Consider the following 24,090-nt stretch of genomic DNA (forward strand, 5'->3'; position numbering starts at 1 on the left):
TGCCGTGCTTAACTTGGCCTGCCTTTCGCATGATCAGTGTCCCTGGAGCTCCTGGCTTTGTGGTTTTGTGAACCCTAACCCTAGGCATAACCCTAACCCTAGCCCTAAGCCTAACCCTAGACTGAGGCAGTAATCGGGCATTGGGCTGTGGTGAGTTCCGAGCAGAATGACAAAGAGGGAGCAAGGATTTGGATGTGCTACGCTCAACTTGGCCTGCCTTTTGCATGGGGAGTATCCTTGGAGCTCCTGGCTTTGTGGTTTTCTGAACCCTAACCCTAGGCATAACCCTAACCCTAGCCCTAAGCCTAACCCTAGACTGAGGCAGAAATCGGGCATTGGGCTGTGGGGAGTTCCGAGGAGAATGACAAAGAGGGAGAGGGGATTTGGATGTGCTACGCTCAACTTGGCCTGCCTTTTGCATGGGGAGTATCCCTGGAGCTCCTGGCTTTGTGGTTTTCTGAACCCTAACCCTAGGCATAACACTAACCCTAGCCCTAAGCCTAACCCTAGACTGAGGCAGAAATCGGGCATTGGGCTGTGGGGAGTTCCGAGCAGAATGACGAAGAGGGAGAGGGGATTTGGATGTGCTACGCTCAACTTGGCCTGCCTTTTGCATGCTTAGTGTGCCTGGGTCCCCTGGCTTTGTGGTTTTCTCAATCCTAACCCTAGTCAAAACCCTAACCCTAACCCTACCCCTAACCCTAACCCCTAACCCTAACACGAGCCCCTAACCCTAACCCTTGCAGAATGACAAAGAGGGAGCAAGGTTTTGGATGTGCCGTGCTTAACTTGGCCTGCCTTTCGCATGATCAGTGTCCCTGGAGCTCCTGGCTTTGTGGTTTTGTGAACCCTAACCCTAGGCATAACCCTAACCCTAGCCCTAAGCCTAACCCTAGACTGAGGCAGTAATCGGGCATTGGGCTGTGGTGAGTTCCGAGCAGAATGACAAAGAGGGAGCAAGGATTTGGATGTGCTACGCTCAACTTGGCCTGCCTTTTGCATGGGGAGTATCCTTGGAGCTCCTGGCTTTGTGGTTTTCTGAACCCTAACCCTAGGCATAACCCTAACCCTAGCCCTAAGCCTAACCCTAGACTGAGGCAGAAATCGGGCATTGGGCTGTGGGGAGTTCCGAGGAGAATGACAAAGAGGGAGAGGGGATTTGGATGTGCTACGCTCAACTTGGCCTGCCTTTTGCATGGGGAGTATCCCTGGAGCTCCTGGCTTTGTGGTTTTCTGAACCCTAACCCTAGGCATAACCCTAACCCTAGCCCTAAGCCTAACCCTAGACTGAGGCAGATATCGGGCATTGGGCCGTGGTGAGTTCCGAGCAGAATGACAAAGAGGGAGCAAGGATTTGGATGTGCTACACTCAACTTGGCCTGCCTTTTGCATGGTGAGTATCCCTGGAGTTCCTGGCTTTGTGGTTTTGTGAACCCTAACCCTAGGCATAACCCTAACCCTAGCCCTAAGCCTAACCCTAGACTGAGGCAGAAATCGGGCATTGGGCTGTGGGGAGTTCCGAGCAGAATGACGAAGAGGGAGAGGGGATTTGGATGTGCTACGCTCAACTTGGCCTGCCTTTTGCATGCTTAGTGTGCCTGGGTCCCCTGGCTTTGTGGTTTTCTCAATCCTAACCCTAGTCAAAACCCTAACCCTAACCCTACCCCTAACCCTAACCCCTAACCCTAACACGAGCCCCTAACCCTAACCCTTGCAGAAAGAAGAAGAGGGAGCAAGGTTTTGGATGTGCCGTGCTTAACTTGGCCTGCCTTTTGCATGATCAGTGTCCCTGGAGCTCCTGGCTTTGTGGTTTTGTGAACCCTAACCCTAGGCATAACCCTAACCCTAGCCCTAAGCCTAACCCTAGACTGAGGCAGTAATCGGGCATTGGGCTGTGGGGAGTTCCGAGGAGAATGACGAAGAGGGAGAGGGGATTTGGATGTGCTATGCTCAACTTGGCCTGCCTTTTGCATGGTGAGTATCCCTGGAGCTCCTGGCTTTGTGGTTTTGTGAAGCCTAACCCTAGGCATAACCCTAACCCTAGCCCTAAGCCTAACCCTAGACTGAGGCAGATATCGGGCATTGGGCTGTGGTGAGTTCCGAGCAGAATGACAAAGAGGGAGCAATGATTTGGATGTGCTACGCTCAACTTGGCCTGCCTTTTGCATGTTGAGTATCCCTGGAGCTCCTGGCTTTGTGGTTTTGTGAAGCCTAACCCTAGGCATAACCCTAACCCTAGCCCTAAGCCTAACCCTAGACTGAGGCAGTAATCGGGCATTGGGCTGTGGTGAGTTCCGAGCAGAATGAAGAAGAGGGAGAGGGGATTTGGATGTGCTACGCTCAACTTGGCCTGCCTTTTGCATGGTGTGTATCCCTGGATCTCCTGGCTTTGTGGTTTTGTGAACCCTAACCCTAGGCATAACCCTAACCCTAGCCCTAAGCCTAACCCTAGACTGAGGCAGAAATCGGGCATTGGGCTGTGGGGAGTTCCGAGCAGAATGACGAAGAGGGAGAGGGGATTTGGATGTGCTACGCTCAACTTGGCCTGCCTTTTGCATGCTTAGTGTGCCTGGGTCCCCTGGCTTTGTGGTTTTCTCAATCCTAACCCTAGTCAAAACCCTAACCCTAACCCTACCCCTAACCCTAACCCCTAACCCTAACACGAGCCCCTAACCCTAACCCTTGCAGAATGACAAAGAGGGAGAGGGGATTTGGATGTGCTACGCTCAACTTGGCCTGCCTTTTGCATGGGGAGTATCCCTGGAGCTCCTGGCTTTGTGGTTTTGTGAACCCTAACCCTAGGCATAACCCTAACCCTAGCCCTAAGCCTAACCCTAGACTGAGGCAGAAATCGGGCATTGGGCTGTGGTGAGTTCGGAGCAGAATGACAAAGAGGGAGCAATGATTTGGATGTGCTACGCTCAACTTGGCCTGCCTTTTGCATGGTGAGTATCCCTGGAGCTCCTGGCTTTGTGGTTTTCTGAACCCTAACCCTAGGCATAACCCTAACCCTAGCCCTAAGCCTAACCCTAGACTGAGGCAGTAATCGGGCATTGGGCTGTGGGGAGTTCCGAGCAGAATGACGAAGAGGGAGCAAGGATTTGGATGTGCTACGCTCAACTTGGCCTGCCTTTTGCATGGTGAGTATCCCTGGAGCTCCTGGCTTTGTGGTTTTCTGAAGCCTAACCCTAGGCATAACCCTAACCCTAGCCCTAAGCCTAACCCTAGACTGAGGCAGTAATTGGGCATTGGGCTGTGGTGAGTTCCGAGCAGAATGACAAAGAGGGAGAGGGGATTTGGATGTGCTACGCTCAACTTGGCCTGCCTTTTGCATGGGGAGTATCCCTGGAGCTCCTGGCTTTGTGGTTTTGTGAACCCTAACCCTAGGCATAACCCTAACCCTAGCCCTAAGCCTAACCCTAGACTGAGGCAGATATCGGGCATTGGGCCGTGGTGAGTTCCGAGCAGAATGACAAAGAGGGAGCAACGATTTGGATGTGCTACGCTCAACTTGGCCTGCCTTTTGCATGGGGAGTATCCCTGGAGCTCCTGGCTTTGTGGTTTTCTGAACCCTAACCCTAGGCATAACCCTAACCCTAGCCCTAAGCCTAACCCTAGACTGAGGCAGTAATCGGGCATTGGGCTGTGGTGAGTTCCGAGCAGAATGACAAAGAGGGAGAGGGGATTTGGATGTGCTACGCTCAACTTGGCCTGCCTTTTGCATGGTGTGTATCCCTGGATCTCCTGGCTTTGTGGTTTTCTGAAGCCTAACCCTAGGCATAACCCTAACCCTAGCCCTAAGCCTAACCGTAGACTGAGGCAGAAATCGGGCATTGGGCTGTGGGGAGTTCCGAGCAGAATGACGAAGAGGGAGAGGGGATTTGGATGTGCTACGCTCAACTTGGCCTGCCTTTTGCATGCTTAGTGTGCCTGGGTCCCCTGGCTTTGTGGTTTTCTCAATCCTAACCCTAGTCAAAACCCTAACCCTAACCCTACCCCTAACCCTAACCCCTAACCCTAACACGAGCCCCTAACCCTAACCCTTGCAGAATGACAAAGAGGGAGCAAGGTTTTGGATGTGCCGTGCTTAACTTGGCCTGCCTTTCGCATGATCAGTGTCCCTGGAGCTCCTGGCTTTGTGGTTTTGTGAACCCTAACCCTAGGCATAACCCTAACCCTAGCCCTAAGCCTAACCCTAGACTGAGGCAGTAATCGGGCATTGGGCTGTGGTGAGTTCCGAGCAGAATGACAAAGAGGGAGCAAGGATTTGGATGTGCTACGCTCAACTTGGCCTGCCTTTTGCATGGGGAGTATCCTTGGAGCTCCTGGCTTTGTGGTTTTCTGAACCCTAACCCTAGGCATAACCCTAACCCTAGCCCTAAGCCTAACCCTAGACTGAGGCAGAAATCGGGCATTGGGCTGTGGGGAGTTCCGAGGAGAATGACAAAGAGGGAGAGGGGATTTGGATGTGCTACGCTCAACTTGGCCTGCCTTTTGCATGGGGAGTATCCCTGGAGCTCCTGGCTTTGTGGTTTTCTGAACCCTAACCCTAGGCATAACACTAACCCTAGCCCTAAGCCTAACCCTAGACTGAGGCAGAAATCGGGCATTGGGCTGTGGGGAGTTCCGAGCAGAATGACGAAGAGGGAGAGGGGATTTGGATGTGCTACGCTCAACTTGGCCTGCCTTTTGCATGCTTAGTGTGCCTGGGTCCCCTGGCTTTGTGGTTTTCTCAATCCTAACCCTAGTCAAAACCCTAACCCTAACCCTACCCCTAACCCTAACCCCTAACCCTAACACGAGCCCCTAACCCTAACCCTTGCAGAATGACAAAGAGGGAGCAAGGTTTTGGATGTGCCGTGCTTAACTTGGCCTGCCTTTCGCATGATCAGTGTCCCTGGAGCTCCTGGCTTTGTGGTTTTGTGAACCCTAACCCTAGGCATAACCCTAACCCTAGCCCTAAGCCTAACCCTAGACTGAGGCAGTAATCGGGCATTGGGCTGTGGTGAGTTCCGAGCAGAATGACAAAGAGGGAGCAAGGATTTGGATGTGCTACGCTCAACTTGGCCTGCCTTTTGCATGGGGAGTATCCTTGGAGCTCCTGGCTTTGTGGTTTTCTGAACCCTAACCCTAGGCATAACCCTAACCCTAGCCCTAAGCCTAACCCTAGACTGAGGCAGAAATCGGGCATTGGGCTGTGGGGAGTTCCGAGGAGAATGACAAAGAGGGAGAGGGGATTTGGATGTGCTACGCTCAACTTGGCCTGCCTTTTGCATGGGGAGTATCCCTGGAGCTCCTGGCTTTGTGGTTTTCTGAACCCTAACCCTAGGCATAACCCTAACCCTAGCCCTAAGCCTAACCCTAGACTGAGGCAGATATCGGGCATTGGGCCGTGGTGAGTTCCGAGCAGAATGACAAAGAGGGAGCAAGGATTTGGATGTGCTACACTCAACTTGGCCTGCCTTTTGCATGGTGAGTATCCCTGGAGTTCCTGGCTTTGTGGTTTTGTGAACCCTAACCCTAGGCATAACCCTAACCCTAGCCCTAAGCCTAACCCTAGACTGAGGCAGAAATCGGGCATTGGGCTGTGGGGAGTTCCGAGCAGAATGACGAAGAGGGAGAGGGGATTTGGATGTGCTACGCTCAACTTGGCCTGCCTTTTGCATGCTTAGTGTGCCTGGGTCCCCTGGCTTTGTGGTTTTCTCAATCCTAACCCTAGTCAAAACCCTAACCCTAACCCTACCCCTAACCCTAACCCCTAACCCTAACACGAGCCCCTAACCCTAACCCTTGCAGAAAGAAGAAGAGGGAGCAAGGTTTTGGATGTGCCGTGCTTAACTTGGCCTGCCTTTTGCATGATCAGTGTCCCTGGAGCTCCTGGCTTTGTGGTTTTGTGAACCCTAACCCTAGGCATAACCCTAACCCTAGCCCTAAGCCTAACCCTAGACTGAGGCAGTAATCGGGCATTGGGCTGTGGGGAGTTCCGAGGAGAATGACGAAGAGGGAGAGGGGATTTGGATGTGCTATGCTCAACTTGGCCTGCCTTTTGCATGGTGAGTATCCCTGGAGCTCCTGGCTTTGTGGTTTTGTGAAGCCTAACCCTAGGCATAACCCTAACCCTAGCCCTAAGCCTAACCCTAGACTGAGGCAGATATCGGGCATTGGGCTGTGGTGAGTTCCGAGCAGAATGACAAAGAGGGAGCAATGATTTGGATGTGCTACGCTCAACTTGGCCTGCCTTTTGCATGTTGAGTATCCCTGGAGCTCCTGGCTTTGTGGTTTTGTGAAGCCTAACCCTAGGCATAACCCTAACCCTAGCCCTAAGCCTAACCCTAGACTGAGGCAGTAATCGGGCATTGGGCTGTGGTGAGTTCCGAGCAGAATGAAGAAGAGGGAGAGGGGATTTGGATGTGCTACGCTCAACTTGGCCTGCCTTTTGCATGGTGTGTATCCCTGGATCTCCTGGCTTTGTGGTTTTGTGAACCCTAACCCTAGGCATAACCCTAACCCTAGCCCTAAGCCTAACCCTAGACTGAGGCAGAAATCGGGCATTGGGCTGTGGGGAGTTCCGAGCAGAATGACGAAGAGGGAGAGGGGATTTGGATGTGCTACGCTCAACTTGGCCTGCCTTTTGCATGCTTAGTGTGCCTGGGTCCCCTGGCTTTGTGGTTTTCTCAATCCTAACCCTAGTCAAAACCCTAACCCTAACCCTACCCCTAACCCTAACCCCTAACCCTAACACGAGCCCCTAACCCTAACCCTTGCAGAATGACAAAGAGGGAGAGGGGATTTGGATGTGCTACGCTCAACTTGGCCTGCCTTTTGCATGGGGAGTATCCCTGGAGCTCCTGGCTTTGTGGTTTTGTGAACCCTAACCCTAGGCATAACCCTAACCCTAGCCCTAAGCCTAACCCTAGACTGAGGCAGAAATCGGGCATTGGGCTGTGGTGAGTTCGGAGCAGAATGACAAAGAGGGAGCAATGATTTGGATGTGCTACGCTCAACTTGGCCTGCCTTTTGCATGGTGAGTATCCCTGGAGCTCCTGGCTTTGTGGTTTTCTGAACCCTAACCCTAGGCATAACCCTAACCCTAGCCCTAAGCCTAACCCTAGACTGAGGCAGTAATCGGGCATTGGGCTGTGGGGAGTTCCGAGCAGAATGACGAAGAGGGAGCAAGGATTTGGATGTGCTACGCTCAACTTGGCCTGCCTTTTGCATGGTGAGTATCCCTGGAGCTCCTGGCTTTGTGGTTTTCTGAAGCCTAACCCTAGGCATAACCCTAACCCTAGCCCTAAGCCTAACCCTAGACTGAGGCAGAAATCGGGCATTGGGCTGTGGTGAGTTCCGAGCAGAATGACAAAGAGGGAGCAAGGATTTGGATGTGCTACTCTCAACTTGGCCTGCCTTTTGCATGGTGAGTATCCCTGGAGTTCCTGGCTTTGTGGTTTTGTGAACCCTAACCCTAAGCATAACCCTAATCCTAGCCCTAAGCCTAACCCTAGACTGAGGCAGAAATCGGGCATTGGGCTGTGGTGAGTTCCGAGCAGAATGACGAAGAGGGAGCAAGGATTTGGATGTGCTACGCTCAACTTGGCCTGCCTTTTGCATGGGGAGTATCCCTGGAGCTCCTGGCTTTGTGGTTTTCTGAAGCCTAACCCTAGGCATAACCCTAACCCTAGCCCTAAGCTTAACCGTAGACTGAGGCAGAAATCGGGCATTGGGCTGTGGGGAGTTCCGAGCAGAATGACAAAGAGGGAGCAAGGATTTGGATGTGCTACGCTCAACTTGGCCTGCCTTTTGCATGGGGAGTATCCCTGGAGCTCCTGGCTTTGTGGTTTTGTGAACCCTAACCCTAGGCATAACCCTAACCCTAGCCCTAAGCCTAACCCTAGACTGAGCCAGTAATCGGGCATTGGGCTGTGGGGAGTTCCGAGGAGAATGACGAAGAGGGAGAGGGGATTTGGATGTGCTATGCTCAACTTGGCCTGCCTTTTGCATGGTGAGTATCCCTGGAGCTCCTGGCTTTGTGGTTTTCTGAAGCCTAACCCTAGGCATAACCCTAACCCTAGCCCTAAGCCTAACCCTAGACTGAGGCAGATATCGGGCATTGGGCTGTGGTGAGTTCCGAGCAGAATGAAGAAGAGGGAGCAAGGATTTGGATGTGCTACGCTCAACTTGGCCTGCCTTTTGCATGGTGAGTATCCCTGGAGCTCCTGGCTTTGTGGTTTTGTGAAGCCTAACCCTAGGCATAACCCTAACCCTAGCCCTAAGCCTAACCCTAGACTGAGCCAGTAATCGGGCATTGGGCTGTGGTGAGTTCCGAGCAGAATGAAGAAGAGGGAGAGGGGATTTGGATGTGCTACGCTCAACTTGGCCTGCCTTTTGCATGGTGTGTATCCCTGGATCTCCTGGCTTTGTGGTTTTCTGAACCCTAACCCTAGGCATAACCCTAACCCTAGCCCTAAGCCTAACCCTAGACTGAGGCAGAAATCGGGCATTGGGCTGTGGGGAGTTCCGAGCAGAATGACGAAGAGGGAGAGGGGATTTGGATGTGCTACGCTCAACTTGGCCTGCCTTTTGCATGCTTAGTGTGCCTGGGTCCCCTGGCTTTGTGGTTTTCTCAATCCTAACCCTAGTCAAAACCCTAACCCTAACCCTACCCCTAACCCTAACCCGTAACCCTAACACGAGCCCCTAACCCTAACCCTTGCAGAATGACGAAGAGGGAGCAAGGTTTTGGATGTGCCGTGCTTAACTTGGCCTGCCTTTCGCATGATCAGTGTCCCTGGAGCTCCTGGCTTTGTGGTTTTGTGAACCCTAACCCTAGGCATAACCCTAACCCTAGCCCTAAGCCTAACCCTAGACTGAGGCAGTAATCGGGCATTGGGCTGTGGTGAGTTCCGAGCAGAATGACAAAGAGGGAGCAAGGATTTGGATGTGCTACGCTCAACTTGGCCTGCCTTTTGCATGGGGAGTATCCTTGGAGCACCTGGCTTTGTGGTTTTCTGAACCCTAACCCTAGGCATAACCCTAACCCTAGCCCTAAGCCTAACCCTAGACTGAGGCAAAAATCGGGCATTGGGCTGTGGGGAGTTCCGAGGAGAATGACACAGAGGGAGAGGGGATTTGGATGTGCTACGCTCAACTTGGCCTGCCTTTTGCATGGGGAGTATCCCTGGAGCTCCTGGCTTTGTGGTTTTCTGAACCCTAACCCTAGGCATAACCCTAACCCTAGCCCTAAGCCTAACCCTAGACTGAGGCAGTAATCGGGCATTGGGCTGTGGGGAGTTCCGAGCAGAATGACAAAGAGGGAGAGGGGATTTGGATGTGCTACTCTCAACTTGGCCTGCCTTTTGCATGGTGAGTATCCCTGGATCTCCTGGCTTTGTGGTTTTGTGAACCCTAACCCTAGGCATAACCCTAACCCTAGCCCTAAGCCTAACCCTAGACTGAGGCAGAAATCGGGCATTGGGCTGTGGGGAGTTCCGAGCAGAATGACGAAGAGGGAGAGGGGATTTGGATGTGCTACGCTCAACTTGGCCTGCCTTTTGCATGGTGAGTATCCCTGGAGCTCCTGGCTTTGTGGTTTTGTGAACCCTAACCCTAGGCATAACCCTAACCCTAGCCCTAAGCCTAACCCTAGACTGAGCCAGTAATCGGGCACTGGGCTGTGGGGAGTTCCGAGCAGAATGACAAAGAGGGAGCAAGGATTTGGATGTGCTATGCTCAACTTGGCCTGCCTTTTGCATGGTGAGTATCCCTGGAGCTCCTGGCTTTGTGGTTTTGTGAAGCCTAACCCTAGGCATAACCCTAACCCTAGCCCTAAGCTTAACCCTAGACTGAGGCAGATATCGGGCATTGGGCTGTGGTGAGTTCCGAGCAGAATGAAGAAGAGGGAGCAAGGATTTGGATGTGCTACGCTCAACTTGGCCTGCCTTTTGCATGTTGAGTATCCCTGGAGCTCCTGGCTTTGTGGTTTTGTGAACCCTAACCCTAGGCATAACCCTAACCCTAGCCCTAAGCCTAACCCTAGACTGAGGCAGTAATCGGGCATTGGGCTGTGGGGAGTTCCGAGCAGAATGACAAAGAGGGAGAGGGGATTTGGATGTGCTACGCTCAACTTGGCCTGCCTTTTGCATGGTGAGTATCCCTGGAGCTCCTGGCTTTGTGGTTTTCTGAACCCTAACCCTAGGCATAACCCTAACCCAAGCCCTAAGCCTAACCCTAGACTGAGGCAGAAATCGGGCATTGGGCTGTGGGGAGTTCCGAGGAGAATGACAAAGAGGGAGAGGGGATTTGGATGTGCTACGCTCAACTTGGCCTGCCTTTTGCATGGGGAGTATCCCTGGAGCTCCTGGCTTTGTGGTTTTCTGAACCCTAACCCTAGGCATAACCCAAACCCTAGCCCTAAGCCTAACCCTAGACTGAGGCAGTAATCGGGCATTGGGCTGTGGTGAGTTCCGAGCAGAATGACAAAGAGGGAGAGGGGATTTGGATGTGCTACGCTCAACTTGGCCTGCCTTTTGCATGGGGAGTATCCCTGGAGCTCCTGGCTTTGTGGTTTTGTGAACCCTAACCCTAGGCATAACCCTAACCCTAGCCCTAAGCCTAACCCTAGACTGAGGCAGTAATCGGGCATTGGGCAGTGGGGAGTTCCGAGCAGAATGACGAAGAGGGAGAGGGGATTTGGATGTGCTATGCTCAACTTGGCCTGCCTTTTGCATGGTGAGTATCCCTGGAGCTCCTGGCTTTGTGGTTTTGTGAAGCCTAACCCTAGGCATAACCCTAACCCTAGCCCTAAGCCTAACCCTAGACTGAGGCAGAAATCGGGCATTGGGCTGTGGGGAGTTCCGAGCAGAATGACAAAGAGGGAGCAAGGATTTGGATGTGCTACGCTCAACTTGGCCTGCCTTTTGCATGGGGAGTATCCCTGGAGCTCCTGGCTTTGTGGTTTTCTGAAGCCTAACCCTAGGCATAACCCTAACCCTAGCCCTAAGCCTAACCCTAGACTGAGCCAGTAATCGGGCATTGGGCTGTGGTGAGTTCCGAGCAGAATGACGAAGAGGGAGAGGGGATTTGGATGTGCTACGCTCAACTTGGCCTGCCTTTTGCATGGTGAGTATCCCTGGAGCTCCTGGCTTTGTGGTTTTCTGAACCCTAACCCTAGGCATAACCCTAACCCTAGCCCTAAGCCTAACCCTAGACTGAGGCAGAAATCGGGCATTGGGCTGTGGTGAGTTCTGAGCAGAATGACGAAGAGGGAGCAAGGATTTGGATGTGCCGTGCTTAACTTGGCCTGCCTTTTGCATGGTGTGTATCCCTGGAGCTCCTGGCTTTGTGGTTTTGTGAACCCTAACCCTAGGCATAACCCTAACCCTAGGCATAACCCTAACCCTAGCCCTAAGCCTAACCCTAGACTGAGGCAGAAATCGGGCATTGGGCTGTGGTGAGTTCCGAGCAGAATGACGAAGAGGGAGAGGGGATTTGGATGTGCTACGCTCAACTTGGCCTGCCTTTTGCATGCTTAGTGTGCCTGGGTCCCCTGGCTTTGTGGTTTTCTCAATCCTAACCCTAGTCAAAACCCTAACCCTAACCCTACCCCTAACCCTAACCCCTAACCCTAACACGAGCCCCTAACCCTAACCCTTGCAGAAAGAAGAAGAGGGAGCAAGGTTTTGGATGTGCCGTGCTTAACTTGGCCTGCCTTTCGCATGATCAGTGTCCATGGAGCTACTGGCTTTGTGGTTTTGTGAAGCCTAACCCTAGGCATAACCCTAACCCTAGCCCTAAGCCTAACCCTAGACTGAGGCAGTAATCGGGCATTGGGCTGTGGTGAGTTCCGAGCAGAATGACAAAGAGGGAGCAAGGATTTGGATGTGCTACGCTCAACTTGGCCTGCCTTTTGCATGGGGAGTATCCCTGGAGCTCCTGGCTTTGTGGTTTTGTGAAGCCTAACCCTAGGCATAACCCTAACCCTAGCCCTAAGCCTAACCCTAGACTGAGGCAGAAATCGGGCATTGGGCTGTGGGGAGTTCCGAGCAGAATGACAAAGAGGGAGAGGGGATTTGGATGTGCTACGCTCAACTTGGCCTGCCTTTTGCATGCTTAGTGTGCCTGGGTCCCCTGGCTTTGTGGTTTTCTCAATCCTAACCCTAGTCAAAACCCTAACCCTAACCCTACCCCTAACCCTAACCCCTAACCCTAACACGAGCCCCTAACCCTAACCCTTGCAGAATGACGAAGAGGGAGCAAGGTTTTGGATGTGCCGTGCTTAACTTGGCCTGCCTTTCGCACGATCAGTGTCCCTGGAGCTCCTGGCTTTGTGGTTTTGTGAACCCTAACCCTAGGCATAACCCTAACCCTAGCCCTAAGCCTAACCCTAGACTGAGGCAGTAATCGGGCATTGGGCTGTGGTGAGTTCCGAGCAGAATGACAAAGAGGGAGCAAGGATTTGGATGTGCTACACTCAACTTGGCCTGCCTTTTGCATGGTGAGTATCCCTGGAGTTCCTGGCTTTGTGGTTTTGTGAACCCTAACCCTAGGCATAACCCTAACCCTAGCCCTAAGCCTAACCCTAGACTGAGGCAGTAATCGGGCATTGGGCTGTGGTGAGTTCCGAGCAGAATGACAAAGAGGGAGAGGGGATTTGGATGTGCTACGCTCAACTTGGCCTGCCTTTTGCATGGGGAGTATCCCTGGAGCTCCTGGCTTTGTGGTTTTGTGAACCCTAACCCTAGGCAGAACCCTAACCCTAGCCCTAAGCCTAACCCTAGACTGAGGCAGAAATCGGGCATTGGGCTGTGGGGAGTTCCGAGCAGAATGACAAAGAGGGAGCAAGGATTTGGATGTGCTACGCTCAACTTGGCCTGCCTTTTGCATGGGGAGTATCCCTGGAGCTCCTGGCTTTGTGGTTTTCTGAAGCCTAACCCTAGGCATAACCCTAACCCTAGCCCTAAGCCTAACCCTAGACTGAGGCAGTAATCGGGCATTGGGCTGTGGTGAGTTCCGAGCAGAATGACGAAGAGGGAGCAAGGATTTGGATGTGCTACGCTCAACTTGGCCTGCCTTTTGCATGGTGAGTATCCCTGGAGCTCCTGGCTTTGTGGTTTTCTGAACCCTAACCCTAGGCATAACCCTAACCCTAGCCCTAAGCCTAACCCTAGACTGAGGCAGAAATCGGGCATAGGGCTGTGGTGAGTTCTGAGCAGAATGACGAAGAGGGAGCAAGGATTTGGATGTGCCGTGCTTAACGTGGCCTGCCTTTTGCATGGTGTGTATCCCTGGAGCTCCTGGCTTTGTGGTTTTCTGAACCCTAACCCTAGGCATAACCCTAACCCTAGGCATAACCCTAACCCTAGCCCTAAGCCTAACCCTAGACTGAGGCAGAAATCGGGCATTGGGCTGTGGTGAGTTCCGAGCAGAATGACGCAGAGGGAGAGGGGATTTGGATGTGCTACGCTCAACTTGGCCTGCCTTTTGCATGCTTAGTGTGCCTGGGTCCCCTGGCTTTGTGGTTTTCTCAATCCTAACCCTAGTCAAAACCCTAACCCTAACCCTACCCCTAACCCTAACCCCTAACCCTAACACGAGCCCCTAACCCTAACCCTTGCAGAAAGAAGAAGAGGGAGCAAGGTTTTGGATGTGCCGTGCTTAACTTGGCCTGCCTTTCGCATGATCAGTGTCCATGGAGCTCCTGGCTTTGTGGTTTTGTGAACCCTAACCCTAGGCATAACCCTAACCCTAGCCCTAAGCCTAACCCTAGACTGAGGCAGTAATCGGGCATTGGGCTGTGGTGAGTTCCGAGCAGAATGACAAAGAGGGAGCAAGGATTTGGATGTGCTACGCTCAACTTGGCCTGCCTTTTGCATGGGGAGTATCCCTGGAGCTCCTGGCTTTGTGGTTTTCTGAAGCCTAACCCTAGGCATAACCCTAACCCTAGCCCTAAGCTTAACCGTAGACTGAGGCAGAAATCGGGCATTGGGCTGTGGGGAGTTCCGAGCAGAATGACAAAGAGGGAGCAAGGATTTGGATGTGCTACGCTCAACTTGGCCTGCCTTTTGCATGGTGAGTATCCCTGGAGCTCCTGGCTTTGTGGTTTTCTGAAGCCTAACCCTAGGCATAACCCTAACCCTAGCCCTAAGCCTAACCCTAGACTGAGGCAGAAATCGGGCATTGGGCTGTGGGGAGTTCCGAGCAGAATGACGAAGAGGGAGAGGGGATTTGGATGTGCTACGCTCAACTTGGCCTGCCTTTTGCATGCTTAGTGTGCCTGGGTCCCCTGGCTTTGTGGTTTTCTCAATCCTAACCCTAGTCAAAACCCTAACCCTAACCCTACCCCTAACCCTAACCCCTAACCCTAACACGAGCCCCTAACCCTAACCCTTGCAGAATGACGAAGAGGGAGCAAGGTTTTGGATGTGCCGTGCTTAACTTGGCCTGCCTTTCGCATGATCAGTGTCCCTGGAGCTCCTGGCTTTGTGGTTTTGTGAACCCTAACCCTAGGCATAACCCTAACCCTAGCCCTAAGCCTAACCCTAGACTGAGGCAGTAATCGGGCATTGGGCTGTGGTGAGTTCCGAGCAGAATGACAAAGAGGGAGAGGGGATTTGGATGTGCTACGCTCAACTTGGCCTGCCTTTTGCATGGGGAGTATCCCTGGAGCTCCTGGCTTTGTGGTTTTGTGAACCCTAACCCTAGGCATAACCCTAACCCTAGCCCTAAGCCTAACCCTAGACTGAGGCAGAAATCGGGCATTGGGCTGTGGGGAGTTCCGAGCAGAATGAAGAAGAGGGAGCAAGGATTTGGATGTGCTACGCTCAACTTGGCCTGCCTTTTGCATGGGGAGTATCCCTGGAGCTCCTGGCTTTGTGGTTTTGTGAATCCTAACCCTAGGCATAACCCTAACCCTAGCCCTAAGCCTAATCCTAGACTGAGGCAGTAATCGGGCATTGGGCTGTGGTGAGTTCCGAGCAGAATGACGAAGAGGGAGAGGGGATTTGGATGTGCTACGCTCAACTTGGCCTGCCTTTTGCATGGTGAGTATCCCTGGAGCTCCTGGCTTTGTGGTTTTCTGAACCCTAACCCTAGGCATAACCCTAACCCTAGCCCTAAGCCTAACCCTAGACTGAGCCAGTAATCGGGCATAGGGCTGTGGTGAGTTCCGAGCAGAATGACGAAGAGGGAGCAAGGATTTGGATGTGCTACGCTCAACTTGGCCTGCCTTTTGCATGGGGAGTATCCCTGGAGCTCCTGGCTTTGTGGTTTTCTGAAGCCTAACCCTAGGCATAACCCTAACCCTAGCCCTAAGCCTAACCCTAGACTGAGGGAGAAATCGGGCATTGGGCTGTGGGGAGTTCCGAGCAGAATGACAAAGAGGGAGCAAGGATTTGGATGTGCTACTCTCAACTTGGCCTGCCTTTTGCATGGTGAGTATCCCTGGAGCTCCTGGCTTTGTGGTTTTGTGAACCCTAACCCTAGGCATAACCCTAACCCTAGCCCTAAGCCTAACCCTAGACTGAGGCAGTAATCGGGCATTGGGCTGTGGTGAGTTCCGAGCAGAATGACAAAGAGGGAGCAAGGATTTGGATGTGCTACGCTCAACTTGGCCTGCCTTTTGCATGGGGAGTATCCCTGGAGCTCCTGGCTTTGTGGTTTTCTGAACCCTAACCCTAGGCATAACCCTAACCCTAGCCCTAAGCCTAACCCTAGACTGAGGCAGTAATCGGGCATTGGGCTGTGGTGAGTTCCGAGCAGAATGACAAAGAGGGAGCAAGGATTTGGATGTGCTACGCTCAACTTGGCCTGCCTTTTGCATGGGGAGTATCCCTGGATCTCCTGGCTTTGTGGTTTTCTGAACCCTAACCCTAGGCATAACCCTAACCCTAGCCCTAAGCCTAACCCTAGACTGAGGCAGATATCGGGCATTGGGCCGTGGTGAGTTCCGAGCAGAATGACAAAGAGGGAGCAACGATTTGGATGTGCTACACACAACTTGGCCTGCCTTTTGCATGGGGAGTATCCCTGGAGTTCCTGGCTTTGTGGTTTTGTGAACCCTAACCCTAGGCATAACCCTAACCCTAGCCCTAAGCCTAACCCTAGACTGAGGCAGTAATCGGGCATTGGGCTGTGGTGAGTTCCGAGCAGAATGACAAAGAGGGAGAGGGGATTTGGATGTGCTACGCTCAACTTGGCCTGCCTTTTGCATGGGGAGTATCCCTGGAGCTCCTGGCTTTGTGGTTTTGTGAACCCTAACCCTAGGCATAACCCTAACCCTATCCCTAAGCCTAACCCTAGACTGAGGCAGTAATCGGGCATTGGGCTGTGGGGAGTTCCGAGCAGAATGACGAAGAGGGAGAGGGGATTTGGATGTGCTACGCTCAACTTGGCCTGCCTTTTGCATGCTTAGTGTGCCTGGGTCCCCTGGCTTTGTGGTTTTCTCAATCCTAACCCTAGTCAAAACCCTAACCCTAACCCTACCCCTAACCCTAACCCCTAACCCTAACACGAGCCCCTAACCCTAACCCTTGCAGAAAGAAGAAGAGGGAGCAAGGTTTTGGATGTGCCGTGCTTAACTTGGCCTGCCTTTCGCATGATCAGTGTCCCTGGAGCTCCTGGCTTTGTGGTTTTGTGAACCCTAACCCTAGGCATAACCCTAACCCTAGCCCTAAGCCTAACCCTAGACTGAGGCAGTAATCGGGCATTGGGCTGTGGTGAGTTCCGAGCAGAATGACAAAGAGGGAGCAAGGATTTGGATGTGCTACGCTCAACTTGGCCTGCCTTTTGCATGGTGAGTATCCCTGGAGCTCCTGGCTTTGTGGTTTTCTGAACCCTAACCCTAGGCATAACCCTAACCCTAGCCCTAAGCCTAACCCTAGACTGAGGCAGAAATCGGGCATTGGGCTGTGGGGAGTTCCGAGGAGAATGACAAAGAGGGAGAGGGGATTTGGATGTGCTACGCTCAACTTGGCCTGCCTTTTGCATGGGGAGTATCCCTGGAGCTCCTGGCTTTGTGGTTTTCTGAACCCTAACCCTAGGCATAACCCTAACCCTAGCCCTAAGCCTAACCCTAGACTGAGGCAGTAATCGGGCATTGGGCTGTGGTGAGTTCCGAGCAGAATGACAAAGAGGGAGAGGGGATTTGGATGTGCTACGCTCAACTTGGCCTGCCTTTTGCATGGGGAGTATCCCTGGAGCTCCTGGCTTTGTGGTTTTCTGAACCCTAACCCTAGGCATAACCCTAACCCTAGCCCTAAGCATAACCCTAGACTGAGGCAGATATCGGGCATTGGGCCGTGGTGAGTTCCGAGCAGAATGACAAAGAGGGAGCAACGATTTGGATGTGCTACACTCAACTTGGCCTGCCTTTTGCATGGTGAGTATCCCTGGAGTTCCTGGCTTTGTGGTTTTGTGAACCCTAACCCTAGGCATAACCCTAACCCTAGCCCTAAGCCTAACCCTAGACTGAGGCAGAAATCGGGCATTGGGCTGTGGGGAGTTCCGAGGAGAATGACAAAGAGGGAGAGGGGATTTGGATGTGCTACGCTCAACTTGGCCTGCCTTTTGCATGGGGAGTATCCCTGGAGCTCCTGGCTTTGTGGTTTTCTGAACCCTAACCCTAGGCATAACCCTAACCCTAGCCCTAAGCCTAACCCTAGACTGAGGCAGTAATCGGGCATTGGGCTGTGGTGAGTTCCGAGCAGAATGACAAAGAGGGAGAGGGGATTTGGATGTGCTACGCTCAACTTGGCCTGCCTTTTGCATGGGGAGTATCCCTGGAGCTCCTGGCTTTGTGGTTTTGTGAACCCTAACCCTAGGCATAACCCTAACCCTAGCCCTAAGCCTAACCCTAGACTGAGGCAGTAATCGGGCATTGGGCTGTGGTGAGTTCCGAGCAGAATGACGAAGAGGGAGAGGGGATTTGGATGTGCTATGCTCAACTTGGCCTGCCTTTTGCATGGTGAGTATCCCTGGAGCTCCTGGCTTTGTGGTTTTGTGAACCCTAACCCTAGGCATAACCCTAACCCTAGCCCTAAGCCTAACCCTAGACTGAGGCAGAAATCGGGCATTGGGCTGTGGGGAGTTCCGAGCAGAATGACAAAGAGGGAGCAAGGATTTGGATGTGCTACGCTCAACTTGGCCTGCCTTTTGCATGGGGAGTATCCCTGGAGCTCCTGGCTTTGTGGTTTTCTGAATCCTAACCCTAGGCATAACCCTAACCCTAGCCCTAAGCCTAACCCTAGACTGAGCCAGTAATCGGGCATTGGGCTGTGGTGAGTTCCGAGCAGAATGACGAAGAGGGAGCAAGGATTTGGATGTGCTAGGCTCAACTTGGCCTGCCTTTTGCATGGTGAGTATCCCTGGAGCTCCTGGCTTTGTGGTTTTCTGAACCCTAACCCTAGGCATAACCCTAACCCTAGCCCTAAGCTTAACCGTAGACTGAGGCAGAAATCGGGCATTGGGCTGTGGGGAGTTCCGAGCAGAATGACAAAGAACGAGCAAGGATTTGGATGTGCTACGCTCAACTTGGCCTGCCTTTTGCATGGGGAGTATCCCTGGAGCTCCTGGCTTTGTGGTTTTCTGAATCCTAACCCTAGGCATAACCCTAACCCTAGCCCTAAGCCTAACCCTAGACTGAGGCAGTAATCGGGCATTGGGCTGTGGTGAGTTCCGAGCAGAATGACGAAGAGGGAGCAAGGATTTGGATGTGCTACGCTCAACTTGGCCTGCCTTTTGCATGGTGAGTATCCCTGGAGCTCCTGGCTTTGTGGTTTTCTGAACCCTAACCCTAGGCATAACCCTAACCCTAGCCCTAAGCCTAACCCTAGACTGAGGCAGAAATCGGGCATTGGGCTGTGGGGAGTTCCGAGCAGAATGACAAAGAGGGAGCAACGATTTGGATGTGCTAGGCTCAACTTGGCCTGCCTTTTGCATGGTGAGTATCCCTGGAGCTCCTGGCTTTGTGGTTTTGTGAACCCTAACCCTAGGCATAACCCTAACCCTAGCCCTAAGCCTAACCCTAGACTGAGCCAGTAATCGGGCATTGGGCTGTGGGGAGTTCCGAGCAGAATGAAGAAGAGGGAGCAAGGATTTGGATGTGCTACGCTCAACTTGGCCTGCCTTTTGCATGGGGAGTATCCCTGGAGCTCCTGGCTTTGTGGTTTTGTGAACCCTAACCCTAGGCATAACCCTAACCCTAGCCCTAAGCCTAACCCTAGCCCTAAGCCTAACCCTAGACTGAGGCAGTAATCGGGCATTGGGCTGTGGTGAGTTCCGAGCAGAATGACGAAGAGGGAGAGGGGATTTGGATGTGCTACGCTCAACTTGGCCTGCCTTTTGCATGGTGAGTATCCCTGGAGCTCCTGGCTTTGTGGTTTTCTGAACCCTAACCCTAGGCATAACCCTAACCCTAGCCCTAAGCTTAACCGTAGACTGAGGCAGAAATCAGGCATTGGGCTGTGGGGAGTTCCGAGCAGAATGACAAAGAGGGAGCAAGGATTTGGATGTGCTACGCTCAACTTGGCCTGCCTTTCGCATGGTGAGTATCCCTGGAGCTCCTGGCTTTGTGGTTTTCTGAACCCTAACCCTAGGCATAACCCTAACCCTAGCCCTAAGCCTAACCCTAGACTGAGGCAGATATCGGGCATTGGGCTGTGGTGAGTTCCGAGCAGAATGAAGAAGAGGGAGCAAGGATTTGGATGTGCTACGCTCAACTTGGCCTGCCTTTTGCATGGTATCCCTGGAGCTCCTGGCTTTCTGGTTTTGTGAACCCTAACCCTAGGCATAACCCTAACCCTAGGCATAACCCTAACCCTAGACTGAGGCAGAAATCAGGCATTGGGCTGTGGTGAGTTCCGAGCAGAATGACGAAGAGGGAGCTAGGATTTGGATGCGCTACACTCAACTCGGCCTGCCTTTTGCATGGGGAGTATCCCTGGAGCTCCTGGCTTTGTGGTTTTGTGAACCCTAACCCTAGGCATAACCCTAACCCTAGCCCTAAACCTAACCCTAGACTGAGGCAGTAATCGGGCATTGGGCTGTGGGAAGTTCCGAGCAGAATGACAAAGAGGGAGCAAGGATTTGGATGTGCTACGCTCAACTTGGCCTGCCTTTTGCATGGTGAGTATCCCTGGAGCTCCTGGCTTTGTGGTTTTGTGAACCCTAACCCTAGGCATAACCCTAACCCTAGCCCTAAGCCTAACCCTAGACTGAGGCAGTAATCGGGCATTGGGCTGTGGTGAGTTCCGAGCAGAATGACAAAGAGGGAGAGGGGATTTGGATGTGCTACGCTCAACTTGGCCTGCCTTTTGCATGGTGAGTATCCCTGGAGCTCCTGGCTTTGTGGTTTTCTGAACCCTAACCCTAGGCATAACCCTAACCCTAGGCATAACCCTAACCCTAGGCATAACCCTAACCCTATCCCTAAGCCTAACCCTAGACTGAGGCAGAAATCGGGCATTGGGCTGTGGGGAGTTCCGAGCAGAATGACGAAGAGGGAGAGGGGATTTGGATGTGCTACGCTCAACTTGGCCTGCCTTTTGCATGCTTAGTGTGCCTGGGTCCCCTGGCTTTGTGGTTTTCTCAATCCTAACCCTAGTCAAAACCCTAACCCTAACCCTACCCGTAACCCTAACCCCTAACCCTAACCCGAGCCCCTAACCCTAACCCTTGCAGAAAGAAGAAGAGGGAGAAAGGTTTTGGATGTGCCGTGCTTAACTTGGCCTGCCTTTCGCATGATCAGTGTCCCTGGAGCTCCTGGCTTTGTGGTTTTGTGAACCCTAACCCTAGGCATAACCCTAACCCTAGCCCTAAGCCTAACCCTAGACTGAGGCAGAAATCGGGCATTGGGCTGTGGTGAGTTCCCAGCAGAATGACGAAGAGGGAGCAAGGATTTGGATGTGCCGTGCTTAACTTGGCCTGCCTTTTGCATGGTGAGTATCCCTGGAGCTCCTGGCTTTGTGGTTTTCTGAACCCTAACCCTAGGCATAACCCTAACCCTAGGCATAACCCTAACCCTAGGCATAACCCTAGCCCTAGCCCTAAGCCTAACCCTAGACTGAGGCAGTAATCGGGCATTGGGCTGTGGTGAGTTCCGAGCAGAATGACGAAGAGGGAGAGGGGATTTGGATGTGCTACGCTCAACTTGGCCTGCCTTTTGCATGCTTAGTGTGCCTGGGTCCCCTGGCTTTGTGGTTTTGTGAACCCTAACCCTAGTCAAAACCCTAACCCTAACCCTACCCCTAACCCTAACCCCTAACCCTAACACGAGCCCCTAACCCTAACCCTTGCAGAAAGAAGAAGAGGGAGCAAGGTTTTGGATGTGCCGTGCTTAACTTGGCCTGCCTTTTGCATGGTGAGTATCCCTGGAGCTCCTGGCTTTGTGGTTTTCTGAAGCCTAACCCTAGGCATAACCCTAACCCCTAAGCCTAACCCAAACCCGAGCCCCTAACCCTAACCATAACCCTTGCAGAAAGAAGAAGAGGGAGCAAGGTTTTGGATGTGCCGTGCTTAACTTGGCCTGCCTTTTGCATGGTGAGTATCCCTGGAGCTCCTGGCTTTGTGGTTTTCTCAACCTTAACCCTAGGCGTAACCCTAACCCCTAACCCTTAACCCTAACCCAAGGCGTAACCCTATCCCTAACCCTACCTTGAGCCAGAAATCCGGCAGAGTGTTGTGGCAAGTTCTGAGCAGAAAGAGGAAGAGGGAGCAAGGTTTTGATGTGCCGAGCCCCTAACCCTAACCCTAACCCTTGCAGAAAGAAGAAGAGGGAGCAAGGTTTTGGATGTGCTGCGGTCACCTTGGTATGCTTTTCACAAGGTGAGCGCGCCTGGAGCTCCAGGCTTTGTGGTTTCCTCAACCCTAACCCTAGGCGTAAGCCTAACCCTAAGCCTAACCCTAAACCAAACCCTAACCCTTGCTCAAGCCAGAAACTTGGCCTTAGGCTGTGGCGAGTTCTGAGCAGAATGACAAAGAGGGAGCAAAGTTTTGGATATGCTGCTGTCACCTTGGTAGGTCTTTTGCATGGTTAGTGTCCCTGGGTCTCCTGGCTTTGTGGTTTTCTCAATCCTAACCCCAGGCATAACCCTAACCCTAACCCCTAACCCTAACCCTAACCCTAACCCGAGCCCCTAACCCTAACCCTAACCCTTGCAGAAAGAAGAAGAGGGAGCAAGGTTTTGGATGTGCCACGCTTAACTTGGCCTGCCTTTCGCATGATCACTGTCCCTGGAGCTCCTGGCTTTGTGGTTTCCTCAACCCTAACCCTAGGCGTAACACTAAACCCTAACCCCTTAACCCTAACCCTAACCCCAGCCCCTAACAACCCCGCCCCACATCCGGAGCCCTCCCCCCCCCACATCCGGGTCCTTCCCCAACCCCCCACATCCGGGTACTTCCCCCCCTCCCCCCCACACATCCGGGTACCCACCGCCCCCACATACGGGCCCGTCCCTGTGCTGGCACTGCTGGGGCACCTCCGGTGCTGGGAGCAGCTCTGGGACAAGAGGGACACGGAGGGGCTGGAGCGAGTCCAGGCAACGGAACGGAGCTGGCAAGGGGCTGGAGAGTTCCTGAGAGAGCTGGGAAAGGGGCACAGCCCGGAGCAAAGGAGGCTCAGGCGGGACCTTGTGGCTCTGCACAAGTCCCTGACAGGAGGGGGCAGCCGGGGGGGTCGGGTTCTGCTCCCAGGGAACAGGGACAGGAGGAGAGGGAACGGCCTCAGGCTGGGCCAGGGGAGGCTCAGGGTGGATATTGGGGAAATTCCTCCATGGAAAGGGCGCTCAGGCCTTGGCACAGCTGCCCAGGGAGGTTTGGAGTGCCCACCCCTGGCAGTGCTCCAACACCTGTGGCTGTGGCATGGGCGGACGTGGTCAGCGCTGGCCGTGCTGCTGCTGGTGGCACTCAGTGATCTCCGAGGTCTTTTCCAACCTTGATTCCGCTCTCAAGGCAGCCCCACGGAGGACCAGAACAAAAGGCACCCCCAGGCTGGGCCCCCCCCACCCCACTGCGCATGCGCGGGCGCACTGGCCCTACCCCCCCTCCCACTGCGCATGCGCGGGGGAGCTGGCCGGCCCCCCACCCCACTGCGCATGCACGGGAGAGCTGGGCCCCCCCCACCCCCCACTGCGCATGCGCGGGTGCGCTGGCCCTACCCCCACCCCACTGCGCATGCGCGGGTGCGCTGGGCCCGTCCCTGTGCTGGCACTGCTGGGGCACCTGCAGTGCTGGCAGCACCTCTGGGACAAGAGGGACACGGAGGGGCTGGAGCGAGTCCAGGCAACGGAACGGAGCTGGCAAGGGGCTGGAGAGTTCCTGAGAGAGCTGGGAAAGGGGCACAGCCCGGAGCAAAGGAGGCTCAGGCGGGACCTTGTGGCTCTGCACAAGTCCCTGACAGGAGGGGGCAGCCGGGGGGGTCGGGTTCTGCTCCCAGGGAACAGGGACAGGAGGAGAGGGAACGGCCTCAGGCTGGGCCAGGGGAGGCTCAGGGTGGATATTGGGGAAATTCCTCCATGGAAAGGGCGCTCAGGCCTTGGCACAGCTGCCCACGGAGGTTTGGAGTGCCCACCCCTGGGAGTGCTCCAACACCTGTGGCTGTGGCATGGTCGGACGTGGTCAGCGCTGGCCGTGCTGCTGCTGGTGGCACTCAGTGATCTCCGAGGTCTTTTCCAACCTTGATTCCGCTCTCAAGGCAGCTCCACGGAGGACCAGAACAAAAGGCACCCCCAGGCTGGGCTACTCCCCACCCCACTGCGCATGCGCGGGCGCGCTGGCCCTACCCCCCCCCTCCCACTGCGCATGCGCGGGCGCGCTGGCCGGCCCCCCACCCCACTGCGCATGCGCGGGGGGCGCTGGCCCTACCCCCACCCCACTGCGCATGCGCGGGAGAGCTGGACGGCCCCCCCACCCCCACTGCGCATGCGCGGGCGCGCCGGCCGGCCCCCCACCCCACTGCGCATGCGCGGGCGCGATGGCCGACCCCCCCCACACCACTGCGCATGCGCGGGCGCGCTGGGCTCCCCCACCCCCCACTGCGCATGCGCGGGTGCGCTGGCCCTACCCCCACCCCACTGCGCATGCGCGGGAGAGCTGGACGGC

At 54.0% G+C, this 24,090-nt stretch overlaps 1 pseudogene across 1 annotated transcript in view; it reads right to left on the reverse strand.

The window, feature by feature from the left end:
* LOC309585716 (epidermal growth factor receptor kinase substrate 8-like protein 2) overlaps positions 1 to 22,411 on the reverse strand; it is a 184,465-nt pseudogene extending 162,054 nt beyond the window's left edge. Inside the window, exon 1 of the transcript in view lies at positions 22,379 to 22,411. The product of the transcript in view is annotated as an epidermal growth factor receptor kinase substrate 8-like protein 2 (transcript). The remainder of the gene's footprint in view (positions 1 to 22,378) is intronic.
* Positions 22,412 to 24,090: the final 1,679 nt, after the last annotated feature.

The sequence above is a fragment of the Coloeus monedula genome, assembly GCF_965178545.1.
Source record: "Coloeus monedula genome assembly, contig: HAP1_SCAFFOLD_163, whole genome shotgun sequence".
NCBI classification, from domain to species: domain Eukaryota; kingdom Metazoa; phylum Chordata; class Aves; order Passeriformes; family Corvidae; genus Coloeus; species Coloeus monedula.